The sequence below is a fragment of the Spodoptera frugiperda genome, chromosome 28 (genome assembly GCF_023101765.2).
Source record: "Spodoptera frugiperda isolate SF20-4 chromosome 28, AGI-APGP_CSIRO_Sfru_2.0, whole genome shotgun sequence".
In the NCBI taxonomy this organism is placed as follows: Eukaryota; Metazoa; Arthropoda; class Insecta; order Lepidoptera; family Noctuidae; genus Spodoptera; species Spodoptera frugiperda.
In genome coordinates this window covers 618,847-635,937 of record NC_064239.1, presented here as the reverse complement: position 1 = coordinate 635,937, position 17,091 = coordinate 618,847, and the positions used below count along the sequence as shown (strand labels likewise).

The 17,091-nt window shown below is 32.7% G+C and overlaps 1 protein-coding gene across 1 annotated transcript in view; it reads left to right on the top strand.

Moving 5' to 3' along the window:
* The first annotated feature begins 1,568 nt into the window (after positions 1–1,568).
* LOC118265483 (uncharacterized) overlaps positions 1,569–17,091 on the top strand; it is a 65,782-nt gene continuing 50,259 nt past the window's right edge. The window contains exon 1 of the mRNA XM_035578378.2: positions 1,569–1,809. The gene's annotated coding sequence lies outside the window, so the exon portion shown is untranslated. The remainder of the gene's footprint in view (positions 1,810–17,091) is intronic.

The window sequence follows — 17,091 nt, the reverse complement described above, 5'->3', positions numbered from 1 at the left end:
TAGATAAATTTAATGAGACGTAGCTAAAATGTAGGGCTCAATAATATAAAAAAAAAACCTTAGAATATTTCATCATCATTTCACAATATCATCTCAGTACGGGCAACAGAAAAAATACATTTACAACAAAATAAACAAAGTAAAAGCACTTAAAAGTAAGAAAAAGCGATCTAATTTCCTATATTTGTTGGGGCAAACAACAAGAGTGTACCTACTATCTTCTTGCTCTACCAACTACCTCTAGAATTTGTTTATTTTTTTCCTGAAATTAATGTAAAGTATCACTGCTTTTAGATTCCTTGAAAATGTCTGTTGCTAACAGCACTTTGTTTTTTATTTGTTTAAGACAGCAGTTTGGCCTAGTACAAATGGTTTTATTATGCCTATAAGAAATATATGTAAGGCTTTTAAACTTTCTTTATTAATATTACGGAAAAATTAAAGTGTTAGTTGATTGACAATGTAGTCGTCTTAAATCATGTTTTCGTCAAAAGGTTAACAAAGCTAATAAAGTTTTTCATAGATATAGAACCCAGATGAACAAACTGTTCACGATACAAGATCTAATAAATAAAATTGTTAATTAAATGCAACCTGACAGCGTGACAGGTTTTGTATGATATTCTAAAAAAGCTATTTCTGCACAATTTCAAATTGAATTGTAATTTTTTCATACATTTTTACTCTTGTGTTATGGTATTGATGCAACATTTTTATATCACCGCATTGTTATAAACTATGTGTGTCTAACTTTTACTAACATTTTAACGTTTTTCTTTGACCAGTGCCCGTTAGGTGAACGTTGTACCAATCTGTAAAAATAAGGAAAGTGAATTTCAAAAAAACTGTCAATTTTTTATCGAAAAATCTGGTGGCGCATAGCTCGCTAGCTCACTAAACTTAGTTGGCGCAGAATAACGGAATAGTTTCTAAAAATTGCAAGTTGAAAAATGCTTTGCCATCAATCCCGTAACCGCTTAGTTTGCCGCGCGACACGACGCCAACGACAACATTCAACGTATCACGTTTCTAAAACAAATAACGTGCTCTTCAAGTTTTATTGTTATCAAAATTATTGTTTTATTCTTTTCTTATACTTATTTTTGTTGATTTGCAAATGTTTTGGTACTTGCAATAATATACACAAAATATAAATAAGTTACACGTCAGAAATTAATAAACCTATAATCCAGTATTTTCAAACGTTTAAATTAAATGAAGTCCAATCTGTAAATACCACTGATCATGCAAAATTAATGCAAATAACTAAAATACGTAACGTTCCATGCAATAAATTCCGAGTGAGACTATAAATACGACGAAACTATGTATTTAGTGCCGGACTTCAGAAAAACTTTAATTATTCGGAAACGGCAAAAAAAATACAGTAGAGTACTAAAAAGGGGGAAATGTACGTATTTTAATTGCGCTTTTGTATCAATCGGCACCGGCTAAGATAAGTGGCCGATCCGAAAACAGAAAAATAAAGTTGGTCCCGATAGTGGACGAGGCGAGGGGGGCGCTTGTTCCGCCTGCGCGGCGCCGTCCCCGCCCCGCGCGCCGCGCTCACCCCCGCCCTCAGTCACCACCAACCCTCGAATGGTTACGACGTTTCTCGTCGTTTTATATCATAACCCTATATTATACACGGTGTGTAAAATTACAATTATGTTGACTGTATAGTACTGTGCCAAGTGTTGGATGTATGATTATGAAGTGCATGTGTGTGTGTCAGTGATGTTCCATACATAAATGTACTTACAAACAAATACTCGTTTGGTGTGGATTCTCTCCCAGGATGTGCTTCACGTATGTATTTTTGATGAGATATTCTCTTGTTATTAATTAGAGGTGTTTGTTGTTATTGTTCTCATATTTCGTTCCACTGAATATTTTTGTTCGGGTGTATTTTTTAACGAATTTACTGTTTAATATCAACGATAAAACTCTCGAAATCGTACAAAATGTATTTTCAACGTGATTCAATTTATTTACCATTTAATTTATTTCTTCATAAAAATGATTAAAAGTATTAATTATTAGAAAAAAAATCATTCAAATAAATTCTAATCAACCGCTATCGTCGCCGGGGTCATAGTATCAGTAAACATAATGACATAGATATAAAATATTAATTTGCGTTTTAATTGACCATGACATTCGTCGATCCTCATATATTTATTATCTAATAGGCCACGCTTAGAAGGCCACTATTGGACTATTAAGACTATTTCATCATTGATCATGAATATTAAATTCTAACCACAAAATTAATAATACAAAAAATATTACAAATTTTCCGACACCACTCACAACGGATGAAAAGGTTAATTGTTCTTTTTTTTTCCTTTTTTAAGAAAGAAAGAAATATAATAAGTGAGACAAGAGCCAGCCTCAAAAAGATTTAATGATTTGTGTGTGAACAACAATTTGAGAAGTATTTTTCTTTGATGTTTAAGATTTCACGTAAGAAAAGACGACGTATTTCATATTGTGTTTCTTAAAAAATAATGCTTTACTAAGAAAAGCTGTTGTCGTCAACCAACTTCTACAATATCAAAATACAAATTATTCAAAAGTACAATACTGTATCTTAAGTTATGAGTAAATTATACAGAATATTACCAACGTACTTTTTAATTATTATGTTATCGGCTTACTCACGTATCTATTTGACGAGGAACTTGCTAGTTACAAGCCATGCTAGAGGCCATGCTTGAGTATACCGATTAGATAATAATTAATTTAGTATGTCTCACGAAAGTTATAATAAAATTAACATACTTTATAATTAAACATCAATTTGTGTTTAGTTACAACATGATGGTAAATGTTTTTCATTAATAGTGTACAATTAATACTTTCCGATTTGTAATTGATAACATAGCAATGACACTTTAATTATTTGTGATTAAAATCTAATTACGTCATCCGCATCATCAGTTATTCCAAGTGAAAACGAGTACGTTATTTAGTTAATAATTTAAGCTTAGGTTAGTTATTTGGAAGTCATATATTTTTATATAGAAAAAAGTTAAGGTTACATAGATCACGCGTTTTTTTTCACTGTAGTTTGGAGAATACGTTTTGGAGTATTTTGTAAATTTTATGTACTCTTAGTCATTTTTATGTATAGTTAGCCAAGATTTGGAGGATATAATTGTTTTTGTGTTCTCAATACTTATTATCTTAAATGAATAATTTAAAATGTGACTATATGTATAATATACGAACCGTACAGGTTAATCGTAGATCTACTTATATACAGCCTACATATCTTCAGTTAAAACTACACAGTTCAGCTGTTTGCTCTCCATACCTTATGATTTAACTGTGCAGTTCGCTTAAAATATAAAACTGCACAGTTAAATCGAAAATTCTATAGCGCGCGTTAGTAAACTTCATTTCGGTATGTAACGTGTTAAAATAAAGGATAGTTAGGATAGCGCTGCAAACTACACAATATGCTAAAAATAAATATATAGAAAATATAGACAAACGAACATTGTTTGTCCGCACCGAGATTCCAGGATTTTATTTTTTGGTTTAGAATTTCAAAAATAATAAAAGGAGAAAAATATCCAAGCTATGAATATGGCTTTTGATGGGAACAAATTCAAAATGTTTTTGTATATTCTTCAGTTGAAATTTCAATTGTCATCAATTTTAATTAATGTATTTAATATTGTGATGGAGTGATTCATTACAAACAATTTATATGTAGGTATATACCATATATGTTATGAATTTTACAGCTATTGAATTTAATGAGAAGTCTCGTAAAACAGAGAATTCATTCGGATAAAATATTCGCTCGTTAGTTACCTTTGAAAGTGAAAAAAAAAGAAATAGTTTTGTTATTACTCTGTATAAAACTTGCTCCTACATAATATTTATGTATACATATAAAAGTAGTACATATACGTCTTATTACACCGTTCTACATAAAATTTCTTACAGTAACGTTAGCGACCTAATAAAATAAGTTCAATGAACCCTTAAGGAAAATAAGAGGTCGTAATAGTCGGAGAGCTAGCTGAAACTACTCGAGTGTCATCCCCCATGGGGGTTGTAAGACGACAAAGGGATTATTTTGGTAAGATTACAGCGGTCAAGAGTTTCATCTCCGATGACAGTTCGCAGCCGTGGATTAGGGACCGTCTTGTAGTGTTTTACTGTATTATAGCAGAGTTGTAGTTAGGTTTGGTTAAATGACTTAACTAAGGAGGTCGGTCTCCTTGTCTAGTCTATTAGTGTTGAGATTCAGAGGTGACAATATTTTTTTTGAGTTGGATTGTATTTTATTTCGGGGTATTAGTATATGTATATCACTACGTGAGATAAACATCTTTAAGCTACCACAATTAAACCATGTGCTAAAATATACTTCATCTTTGTTATAAATAAAAAAAAATAGGAATTAGACTTATTTGGCTAGACAAAGCAGTCACTAACATTTGTAGATATCAAAGTCAAATCATTTATTCCAACCGTAAATTAATACTTTTGAAATAATTATAACCGTAAATATCTTCATTCATTACCTCAAACATTACAATGCTTTACAAGAAATAAGAATGACATAAATTCTTGACAACTATTCTTAAAACAAAGCTCGTTGTTAGTCCCTTCGGTGCGGGAATTCTACCCGGTTAGGCGTTTCCTGCCTACCCGGGTACTTCCGACCTACCCGGCTATTGTCTGCACTCAATTGCCTCTTAAACGAAAGGGGTTAATAATACAAAACTACATTATCATTCTTATAAACTGTAATTTGCTTTCAGTCGTTATATAAAATAACAAAATTGTTATGTTACGTGGTTATGTAAACACTAAACGAGAATGAGTTGAAATTGCGGTTTCTAAAGCGTTCATGTTACGGAAAATAATTTTGTAAAAGAAACCTTACTTAAAATGTATTAGAAAGCGTTTTACTTTACTTAATAATGCCTCAATTTTAACCATACTATCATGTTTGTTTTTTCGATAAATTATTAAAAATCGTCTTATTATTAGGTAAGGTAAGTATGATAATAAGGTAGGTAAGGTAACCTAGCTTCACTAACGGACAGACTGACAGACAATTGCTTATTTCTTTCTTTGTTGAATTCATGGCTAATGTGTTATTCCAAACCATAATTTACTCCTGTTCCAAATTTCTGTTTTGACTTGAAGGAGTAACAAACAAACATTCAATTTTTTACATTTATAATACTAGTAAGATAAAAATCAGTGATTCTTCATTACAATTTACCAATATCGTCTCAATTATATATTAATAGCAAAACATCATATTAAAAGTACATCATATTTCATCTCTGCACATCCCAAAAGTGAAACACAAACGCGATCAGCTTATGTTAAAGTTTAATAGTATAATTAACGTAAGTACTAGTGGTAGTTCGACTAAATGTAGTTGCCATCTACTCGGGAACGTCATTTATTATTCACATGGAAATTTAATTCGTCTGTATTGCATTTAGCTCAGCCAAACTTTGTTTAAACTTCTAACGAGAACTTTTATTAAGTTAAACGTACATTTTCAACTGTAATTACGTGTCGCTTTTATATGGAATTTTGTGTGAATTTTTGCTTAATAGTTACCATAACATGTATTGGTAAATTATAGCTGGTTAGCTTCAAATTAAGGTAACTATTTGTGTAACAACAGTATGAATCGTTATGTAAACATTGTTTTATTAGATTGCGGACTTTTTTTTTTTTTTGATGCAGTGTGTGTATAACCCTATTGTATAATGTTTTAGAAAAAACAAAAACAAAATGGAATTAAAAATTATAATGATATGTATCATTATATAACTATGTGGCCATTTTTTAAAACATTGAATAAAGGTTTTCTTCTTTGTACTTTGTCGCTAAAAGGAAAAGATGCTTTTCAATGTTTTTATTACCCGACTGCGCCAGAAGGAGGGTTATTTAATTTTGTGAAGTCGTTAGATCGATCCGAGTTTTTAAACAACTTACTTTTTGTCGTACTATATTTTTAAGGAAAGTTTGAAAAAAAAATTATTTTTTAGTTATACACATTTTATAATTTGGCTAAACTGAATTTACATTTTACACTTTTTATAGTATCGCATCTTGTCTTTGCTCAAAATATGGTTTCGAAACACTCAAGTAACTATTTTTCTCTCGCACTTTATCGAGTTTAGTTTTAGATATTAGTGCTTTGAATTAACTAAACAGTCTCATAATTATAGACCATTGAACTAGTACCCACAAAAAAATATTTAAGCTCACACCAACCGTCACGCGGCTCAAGATTTTCCAGACCTTAAAAGTACGTACGCATCACTTGTATTTACACAGTTTTGGCTGAAATTCACATCAAAGACTGATATTCAGCGGAGCGGAAGGCAGCTCAGTTGTGCCTTAGGCTATGGGTTGTGATCATAAAGTTCCTCCCCAACTTTTGTACGACTGCGGTGAAACACCCTCAGCTCATTTATCTTTAGTTGGGAGTACAAAACTAATAGTATACGGATGATGGTGTCTTTTTGTGTGTCGTGCTCCCGGACTATAAACATTTATTGATTTCTGTTATTGTAATGACGTTTTACTTATTTTGTTTTTCGAAAAGTTTTTTTAAGAAACAAATCACAAATTAATAGTCATAGCTGTAGTGTATTTACATTACACACACTTTCATTACATAAATTCGCTGTACTGATCAGTTTTAGTGAAATGGTTCACGAGAGTTTGAAAGCTATGTTCCACAAAAATGTTTTCTACGAAACAAAATTTTATATTGAAAATCTTATTAAGAGGCACTGAAAGTGCCATTTATGTATGACGATACAATTTAATATTTAGAAAAATAAGTTCACTAACATTTTTCATTCAAAATTGCAAAGATTTCTGCTTATAAGTTGTTCTTCCTAGTTCTTAGTTATTGTATTGTAGTCTCTAAGAGCTGCTCCCTCGTGTATCGTAACGGAGGACTTACGGTCGGTATTAAAGTTAATTAAGAGAAATGGGGACTTCGTGAGAATGATATACTATCCCCTTTCCTACATATAAGGAGTTATTGTGTACTTAATTGTTAAGTTTTGTGTACAACAATATATTGTATGGCACGTAGAATTTAATTCGTCGTAATTAAACGAAAGCATTTTAATATATTGAAGCATTTAGCTCAGGTTTGTTGACATAACTAATTGCTTCGATAAAAATAAATTCTACATTGCCTGTTTTATTCAAATCAGTTGTTGTAGCAACTGAAATAAAATATAAACGTACTTAAAACTCTACCTTAAACACACTACACCAAAGATCCAATCTCGCTTGCCCTTTTTAAATTATGTTTATCATGAAACGTCTAACACAAATCAAATAAGGAGTTTACATAACTTCTCTTGAGATTATCAAAGGACATTTCGTCTTACTCGAAAGGACCAACAAAGTCTGGAAAAAGGTTGAATTGGATTAGCAAGTGAAATCAGTGTAGGTACCGTGCAACGAAACATTGAAGCTCTAGATAAATATAGGGGCGACTTAAGGGTGCGTGAGGGGACGTTGAGACGACAAAAAATCCCTCCACTACCCTTATAACAGCCCCCTCGCTAGAGGCTCCCTGAAGGGCCGCCCTGTCGTCTGTCTACATATTCCGGCGAATTCTCCAGAATATATTGGATTAAATTTTGTAGCTGTGTATGTACTCGTCTGATATTGTGGTGGATGTTTGTATTAATCCCGATATTCTTATTATTTCTCTTAATAACTGGGATATAGGTTGGGTATAACGAATATGCCAACATGTATTTTTGCTACAAATAACTCGCTACTCTTTTACAGATACGTTCTCGCACATGTTGTATTGTCTGTATCAGTCTCCTATTGGTAGTAAAGTGGTCAAATACATTGCAATTACTTCATCCTCGAGTAACAATCGACTTAAGTATAATTCAACTAACTACTATCATTTAATCGTTGTACGTAAGTGTTACCCGAAGGATTCCTTCAAGTATTTAATTTTACTGAAAGTGGTTCTACAATGGCAGCGCAAGGCACTAATGTGAGGCACCGTTTATAGCGAATGCTTTTCATGCTACGTTAAATAGTTCTGCTTGCTCGAGTGCGTCAGTATAAAGTATCAAGTGTATTTCTGTATCAAGTGTATTTCTGTATCAAGTGTATTTATGTATTTAAATACAGGTGGGAGGAATGAGGAATATTCCTAACGAGTGAAAATTAATTGAAATATGGCGTAGGGGTACTTCAAACAGCTTATGTCGAGGGGAAAACGTCTACATGTCGGTATTTGATTTATTGATGGGCGCGTATGTGCGTATTATATTTCGTGGCTCAATTTGTTCCCTTATTTGTGTGTTGAAATTGTTTGTATAAATAAGAATAAGAATAATGTGTGTACGAGTACTTATTTTTGAGAGTTTTTTTTGTGGAAAAATTGTTGGAGAATTTTAGGGTTATTGTAGCTTATATTAGTTACATCATACTTTAGGGTTTATACTTTTTGTGACTAATTTAGAAGTCTCAAATATTCAGTCTTAACTAAGGTACTTGAGCTGCGGACTACCTAGTGGGCTTACCAGGGCTTCGACACAAAAATCAGGAGTCGGAACGCCTCGCCCAAGGCGAGTGAAGTTATTGAATGGTTTTTCCACCTTAAAAAAACTAAGGTACCTCATTTTATATCTTTCTGAATATTATAGCTATTTAAATACCAATGCAGATTAAGCTGTCCATATAAAAATCGGATTATTAAAATCTTTCTAACTTATTTAATTTTAAATAAAAAAGCACCCACCATAAAATATAAATAAAAGGAAACCATGTACCGGTAATCATCAATCAATGGCTGAATGAAATTGATTATTATGGTGCCTGCACTCTCGCGCGAATGGCGATGGATGGCCCATCTATCACCACTAAACGCGTTGGAACATTCATGTACTGTGTTATGGTAATGTACTTACGTATATAGCACTTTTAGCTTGTTAGTCTAGACTGTGTTGTGTGCTATGGTTACTATGTATTATATAAACAAGAGATTTTTACTATAGCTTTAATTTGTAGTATTATTTTTAATTTATTCTGTTTGTCATTGCAACGTTGACAGTGTACAATTATTTGGGTGCTTTTTCACCGGAGAGAGACTATACTACGTTACTGTGGATGCGTTTGGCTTCCATCAATCATATTCGATTGTACACAGAGCTTAGCACTGATGGAAACGGATTAAACTAAGATATATGTTTTTATATGGAAAGATGCGTGCTATGGATGGCTTTCTTACTATCGATACATTGCATACCTGAGCTGCACATCTTACTCACACAGCTACATAGCTTAGTATCAGTGGAAACGGTCACATAGTTCCACAGTTTAGCTATTACTTCATAGCATAGCAACATAGTCTGTCATATCTCTGGTCGAAAAGCTCAATTAATATAGTTCCATTATAAACATAGTTCCATTGCTAGACGTCTGTCAATCGAATTGAATTGTTCGTCAGTCGTACCGGACAATCCAATTTTGACGTCACAGAAGGGTCTATTTAAGGATTAATTGAAACAAATGCTTTGACTTCTACTTTGATGTCGTCAGATTTTGTATTATAATTGTAATTGGAAAACTCCATACTTTTTTTTGAGGTGGGGAAATCATCTATTGGCTTCTCGCACCTTAGGCGAGACGAGATGAAGTCTCAGACTCTTACTGACTAAAAACCACCCTGTTCCTACTCCTGCTGTATACATAGTTATAAAAATAGTTTTCAAAATCGTGCTTTATGTATAGTTGTGGACTCTTTATTGTAGTAAAATTAACACTTGGCCTCCCTATGTATAAAATAGGAAACATGGCGCTGTCAAGTAAATTAATATCAGTATATAATACTTAATTATTTCTACGTTACTAGCTACCATAATAATATATGCTAATAAATTGGTCTTGCCAGTACATTCTAACATTAAAAACAGGTACCACCGAAATTTGTTTATCGGTAATTTCCGAAAATAAACTCACCAAATTAATTATCGAAATTGTCGATTAATTAATAAGTTTCCTACAGATTAATTACATTGAGTAAACAATGTTTTCTTTGAAATCAATTTGTTAAGGAAAGAAAAACGAGAAGTTTTGTTGTGGTATAAGAAACCATAATTACATAGAATAAGTTTGAAATTCAAACAAAAGATTACCTGAATGATAACTGAAAACTGTAATTGATATTGTATTTAAACAAAATGTGTTAAAAACAAAACGTTTTGACTGTAAATCTAATACAATACCTTCTTCCTACAGTTTATCTGATACAGAAGTCTGTCTAGGCAACCTATTCCGATACATATTCAACATAAGTCTTTTTATAACAAAATATTTAAAAATATGTAATTACTTCAAGCTAGTACAACTGAATATAGACATGTAAATGAACCAAACACATCGGTACTTCAAAAACACGTCGGTACGATTATTATTATACCATAATATAGTTGTATTCGTATAAAACGACCTCAGGGGCTCATGTTCCAACTAAAACTGCGATAGACTGTAATAATTTCTCTCATAACATTCACTAAAGGGTAATAAATAGGGAACCTACAGGGAGACATTATTTCTATACATTTTATAATCGTATACTTCTACACTAATATATTAAGCTGAAGAGTTTGTTTGTTGGTTTGTTTTGAGCGCGCTAATCTCCGGAACTACTGATTCGAATTAAATCATTCTTTTTTGTTAAATAGTCACTTTTTTGAGAGAAATTATAGGCTATAAAATATTATGCCATAATTAATAGGAGCTGAGCAGAACGGGTAAAACCGCGTGGGAGTAGCTAGTATTACATAATGTTGAAGTTTTGGGAGGAGTTTTATAGATCTAAATTAAAGTCACATATTATAGAGGTAGATTAGAATCAGAAATATCCAGAATAATAATACCTTGCTTGACTGACGGACAGACTGCTGGACAATTCCACTGCGAGCAAAAACGTTGATAGAAGTTATTATTTCACTGAATTTCATTATATATTTATCTTTTATTCATTTAATACATTGTGGAGGGTAGACGTTGATAATGTAAAACAAACAAATGACGATCTCTAGGTACTTATTCCAAAGGCAGGGTTGTACCTAACGTCAGATTTATAAAGACCTCAATAAATGGGTTGTTTTGTCATGTTTTTTGTAGAATTTTGTAAACCCTACGATGTAGAAGAAGAAAATACGAGTACTAAGAGTATTGTAGGAACAAAGTCTTGCAAAACCTTTAGATGGTAACCTTTTGTTTAATTTGTTCAGTTTTTCTGTATAGATTGTGAATCTTTGATCTTTTTTTTTCAAAGATTAAAAGTACTGTTTGTTGTGTAAGTTTTTTTTTAGGCTTGGAAAGTTTGTATTTTAGTTTACTTCTTTATTTCAAAGTAAATTGATCTGCGGAGCTAAGTGTAATTAATATTTTATCGGTCGTTGCTAACTTATAATTTGTTCTGTGGTAACAAAAGTGGTTTAGTTTTTTTTTTATATTTTCTGTTTTTATACCTATAATATAACATTTTATGTAACATTTTATTTGAAAAAATATTTTTTATCTAAAATAAAAGACTCAGGACGGTTTTTCCTATGTGATTCATGGGGCAAATATGTTTTTGTAAATGCATGCCACAACGCAGGAGAACATCCTATTATTAGTCCTAACGAATCAAATGAATTTTTTAAATAGCTCCTGAAAAAAAGGACAAATCCTTTTCTCTGTAACTTAATTCCGGTTTGTTGAAATTGCGACAAAATTCTGGAATCCAGAATCCAGAGTAGGTCCCATCTACTTTCGGGGATAATCTTAATAACTCTTCAATTCTGGACATTCCGGAGCCCGGCTAAATAATTTTGGAGATTCCAAGTGAATGATAAACGTGGAACTCAAGGCTCTGGAGCACTTCCTTTGCATCCGTCCAATTCTCACTTACATCGTAAATTCTCAAAGGCTTATTATACTTCTGGTATTTTCTTAATCACTTAAGTTTACGTTTGAAGACCTCGCTTTAGTATTTTAGTTAAGACTGTGCTAAGTGTTGTAGTACATTCTCTGCTCATTTCTTTGAGAATTTTTATGATTCTTTAATTAAGGTTTATAGTAGAAGGAAATACAGCTTCTTTTTTTTTGTTTTATTTTATATTATTGTTTAATACGCTTTGTCTTTATTATTTTTAATATATGAAACTCCACAACTCTATGGAGAGGTTTACAACTTGAACCTTATCGTTGGTTTTTCACATACATAAATAGTGAATTTTATAATGCAGTATGCATGTATTCTTATCCGGAGTTGTGGACTATCTAGCGGGTTTACCGGGGTTCTGGCTCAAAAAGCAGGATTAGGAACGGAGTGGTTTTTAGTCAGTAAGAATCTGACACTCCTTGAGAAAAGTCATTGGACGATTTTGCCCTCATAAAAAATGCATGTATTCTTTAGAGTAATACTTCACATGAAAATTACGACAGCAAAACTTTCCTAGCCAGTCGCCAAAAAGCATAGTTTTTATGACCATTATTTATAAAATACAAGCACAAGGAGAGGTTTATGCCAAGACTATATTATAATTTATTCCACGATTTTGGTGCTGCTGTTAACATTCTTTTATATATACTGAACATAGAATAATTTGTCCCAGTTTTATTGAAAAGGAGTTTCTTTTTACAATATTTCGTACATATTTTTTCGAAGCCACGATTAATGTGTTGTATTCTATAGTAATTCTGTGCTATATATTTCTATCGTCATACAGTTTGTTTTTTTAGCATTGCGTATCACTCATATTTTTAGACTTCAAGAATATTTTCTATGTGGTTTTAAGTAAACGAATAGGTACAAGGCCATAAACACTATTCAAGGGTCTAATAACACGACTAATGGATACTCGTAGTATGTAACATCCTAACCCAAAGCCAGGGCGAGAGGTAGATTGGCTCCATTTCAAGCGATGCTACGTTCACCGAATCCAGCAGTAATATATTGTTTAATATGTGCCAAAGCTCACAAATACCGACAGGCACATGACCCACATTCTAATAATGGCTTTGACCTCTATACCGTACGCGTTACGTTTTAAAATTGACAAATTGTTGTTGTTTTAAAATTAAATGGACTTTATAAATAAAGATTTTAACGTGTTGTGTTTAATTATAAACTGTGTTTTTGAGTATTTGATAACACTATTGTATTTAATATTTTTATTTTAAAATATACACAGATTTTAATAAACTTGTGGCGACACATGACAAGTCATGTGAAGTTCACATGCGAATAAACATGGATAGAAAATCCCAACGAACAACAGTTGGACAGGAAGTTCGCCAGACACGATCACCTCGCCTGGTCTGAGGATCCCCCTTTTCTTAGGGAACTTTAATCACTGTTCTCTAAAATTTATCACCACAATATTGTGACCAATCCTACTACCATTATAATTAAACGATTCCTTCCATCCGAAAGAATTTATATCCAACAAGCCGTGGCATTCTAATTCGCAAGCAGGTGTGTTCGTGCGACAATCTTCCCTGCATAGCAAATATTGTCAATTAAACAAGTCCCACAGCTTTATTAAGACGGCGGCGGTCGGATCGTCTTGACCTAAATATCGAGACGTCGACGATGTCTCGTACGTAGTCGCGTGTAGTATAGCTCTGGTCTCGCTTTATAACATAACGTGGCTCGAAGGTAAGTGGATTATGAGGGTGATAAATTTAATTTGTACGGAACTGTTGTTGTTATTAGTACCTATTCTGTTCTTTATTGGTGATGTTTTGTGTCTTCTTATTAACCTAGTGTTTAAGTGCAAATGTGATGTTGTATACGAAAGATAATAATATATGTGAGTCAAAGAATGTTATTCAATAATATAAAGAGAAGATTTCTTATAGTATTTGTCAACTAAACACTGGCCGGCAACGCATTTGTAACGCCTCTGGTGATTGCTTAGCATCAGGAAATCCGTTAGCTCGTTTATCGGCGTATACCTTTAAAAAAACTTTATATGAGTAGATTAAAGTTATTAAAAAATAAACACAAATGGTGAAAAGTGGTTGTACATTGCATTATGTGCTGTAATGTGCACCTCTGCCTACCTCTTCGGGGATAAAAGGCATGACCTTACCAAAAGACTTTATATAACCACTTTTAATCAACAAAGAACACAAACAGAGAACTATATTGAGTATTTATCATCTACCCAGGGCCAGCAAGAGAGCACAAAGTAAACACGCGTAATAGCCATCCACTAGAGAACAAACGACTGTTTTGATTATATTGCCAAATAGGCTATTCATGGTTTTGTTCATAACTTTAATTGAATTTTGAATGGCCAAACTTTGGCCGGCAAAAGTATGGCTGATTTATTGTCCACGGCTGTGCAAGTACCTACGTAATGGACGGTTTAGTGGCAATGATTTGTTTTATTAAGGCATTTAGTTTTGATTGAAAATCGAAGCGTTGTTTTCATAACACTTTTTTTTTATTTATTTATAGGTGAACAATATTATTATATATTTGCCAGTGTAACAATTAGTTAATGGCTAACACAGTATGCGTGAAATAAAAGTTATTTGGACAAACTTAAGTTATTAAATTCTTTCATATAAACTTTTGGGTGAACTCACAATTATGCGTTCCACGCATCTCCCTCGCGCAGCTACATAGCTTAATTTCAATAGAAACGATCATATAGTTTCACAGCTTAGCTGTTACATCTTCGTAGCATAGCTACATAGCACATCTCAGCTTATAATATTAGGTAGTTGGGTGAGTCGGTAGTCTTAGAATCTACACATACATACTTACATAAATAACAAAACATCGAAGGTCAACAATTTCTTTAACAATACCATAACCATTTTCTCTTCATAGGTCGTTGACCCTACTTTAGAGTTACAATACATGAGTGTATGGTAATTGAAATAGCAGGTAAACAATTTAATAGGCCAATAAGGAAAACGACAAAATGATTTTGGTAAGCTTTGACTGTGAAAAAATGTTTACTGCTATGAAAAAAACATTTACATATTTTCGAGTATTGGGAATGTTTATATAACGAATATTTTAATGAGTAGGTAAACACGTCCAGCTAACAAATCCGGTATATTATGGTCTCATTTTGTAGGATCTTTCTGCATATTTGACGATCAGTTTATACTGGTTTGGCTTATTTTGATGTGCACCAGTGTGTGTACGTTTAATTCAACCATTTTAAATATTACACATTTGTGATTAACAGTAATTAGCAATCCTGTGGCTTGTTAAAAACTTCATGTGGTTAACAAAAACCACCTACTCTGTGAGCTGAGCTTCATTAATAAAACCGCTTTGTAAAATGGAACAATTCAATAATACGATTTAAGTGTTTAGAATTTGAAATGAGGTTTTTCTAGCCTACCTAGAACTTAAAAGGGTCAACTAAATCATTCTAATATTATAAAATTAAAGTTTGTTTGTGTGTTTGTCCGCCAATCACGCTAAAACGTGAGAATACAGCCAGGGTATGGGCTGACTTGGGGGAAAGGATACCTTTTTTCCCACGGGAATGTAGGCGAAGCAGCTGGCAGAAGTTAGCAATATTATATAGTGATCTGCAATTAATTGTGCCCGAAGTATGATAGTAAGCTTATCTCCTATGACTTAAAACTCATAACTGATAAAAAAAAACATCGAAAATAGACCCCTCTGCCTATCCCCCCGGAAACCAAATGATGTAGTATTCCGCAAATAAAACCTTCAAAAAACAATAGCTACTTATTCAAAGAATCATATTATTATCTGTGTTATGATACTCAACCGTTACCATAGAGTGGAGGTTTCATTAAAACTTTCACTTTGATGTCTCAGCTTAATGCACTCGTTGGCTGAAACTTGTGAAAATGAAAAAACAACTGAAACTTTCAGTACCGTAGCCATAGTTATGCCAACGTAACTACAAGTAGTATTAAGTCCATATTTTAATTAACAAACGTTCACTTTGATATTGAATTACTATTAAAAATTTACAGCTGAAAAGATTCTTTCAGATTTGAAAACTTTATATTGAAAAGTTGTTTCAAATTATTTAAAATTTAATGGACTATGAAAGTTAACGAAACTATCGCTAAATGTTATTGAAAAATGGAGAGACGACTTAATAATAAAATAAACATTTGAAAGAGACCACAGAAACAGACCGAATCAAAATATTTTGTTCATAGAATCAAATTAAGTGACATCTATTTACTGTAAACCAAGAGTACCTACTCGTATTATTATAAAAAAATGCTGGCTGCTTTTCCCCTACAGATGTGCTATGTAGCCATTCCATATAAAAACACAGCTTAGTTTAGTTTGCCACCAGTGTAAAGCTATGTGTACTAATGAATATGATTGGTGGAAACCAAACGCATCCACAGCAACGTAGCATAGGACATCTCTAGTCGAAAAGCACCCTTAAACCTAGCTCAAAAATGTAAATAAAATTTGAGCTACCACATTAACACCATTTTAATAGTCCATTAAGTCCATAAGAGTAAAACTGGAGCACATTTCTTAGAATGAACCACACTGTCTACATCTCTTCACGTAGCGCTGACTAGAAACCAACTCGCGCACTTAGAAAAATGGCGAAAAAGCATTAGTAATTCAACAAGCGTAGAAAACCGCTCAGTTAGAGGGGATCCTGTAAAAATGAGAGCACATTATCGTGACTGAGATCTCAGTTTCTTGTCGATTCGATATTTCTGGGAGAACGTTCAATTTGGGTCTAGTTAAGGAATAATATATTTGAGTACGTCGTGCGATAATGGAGTCACGTTCGTAAATTATTAATTGATGTTTAGTATGTGTTTAATGATGTCGTTGTGTTTCGTACGTGTTTTTATTTGTGAGTGTTGTATTTGAACGTGAATTAATGCAGAATAATAAGGTTTTTGTTTATTAAACTTACTGGCACACTCAACGATATTTAATCGTTACATAAACTGTTTCTTAGAAACGATTTTGTTCTGAAAAGTATTACTTAGGACTAGGTTAAGTAACCGTTAACTGAGTCTGAGTACGGCGGTAAGTCTTTATTTAAGTAAAAATTT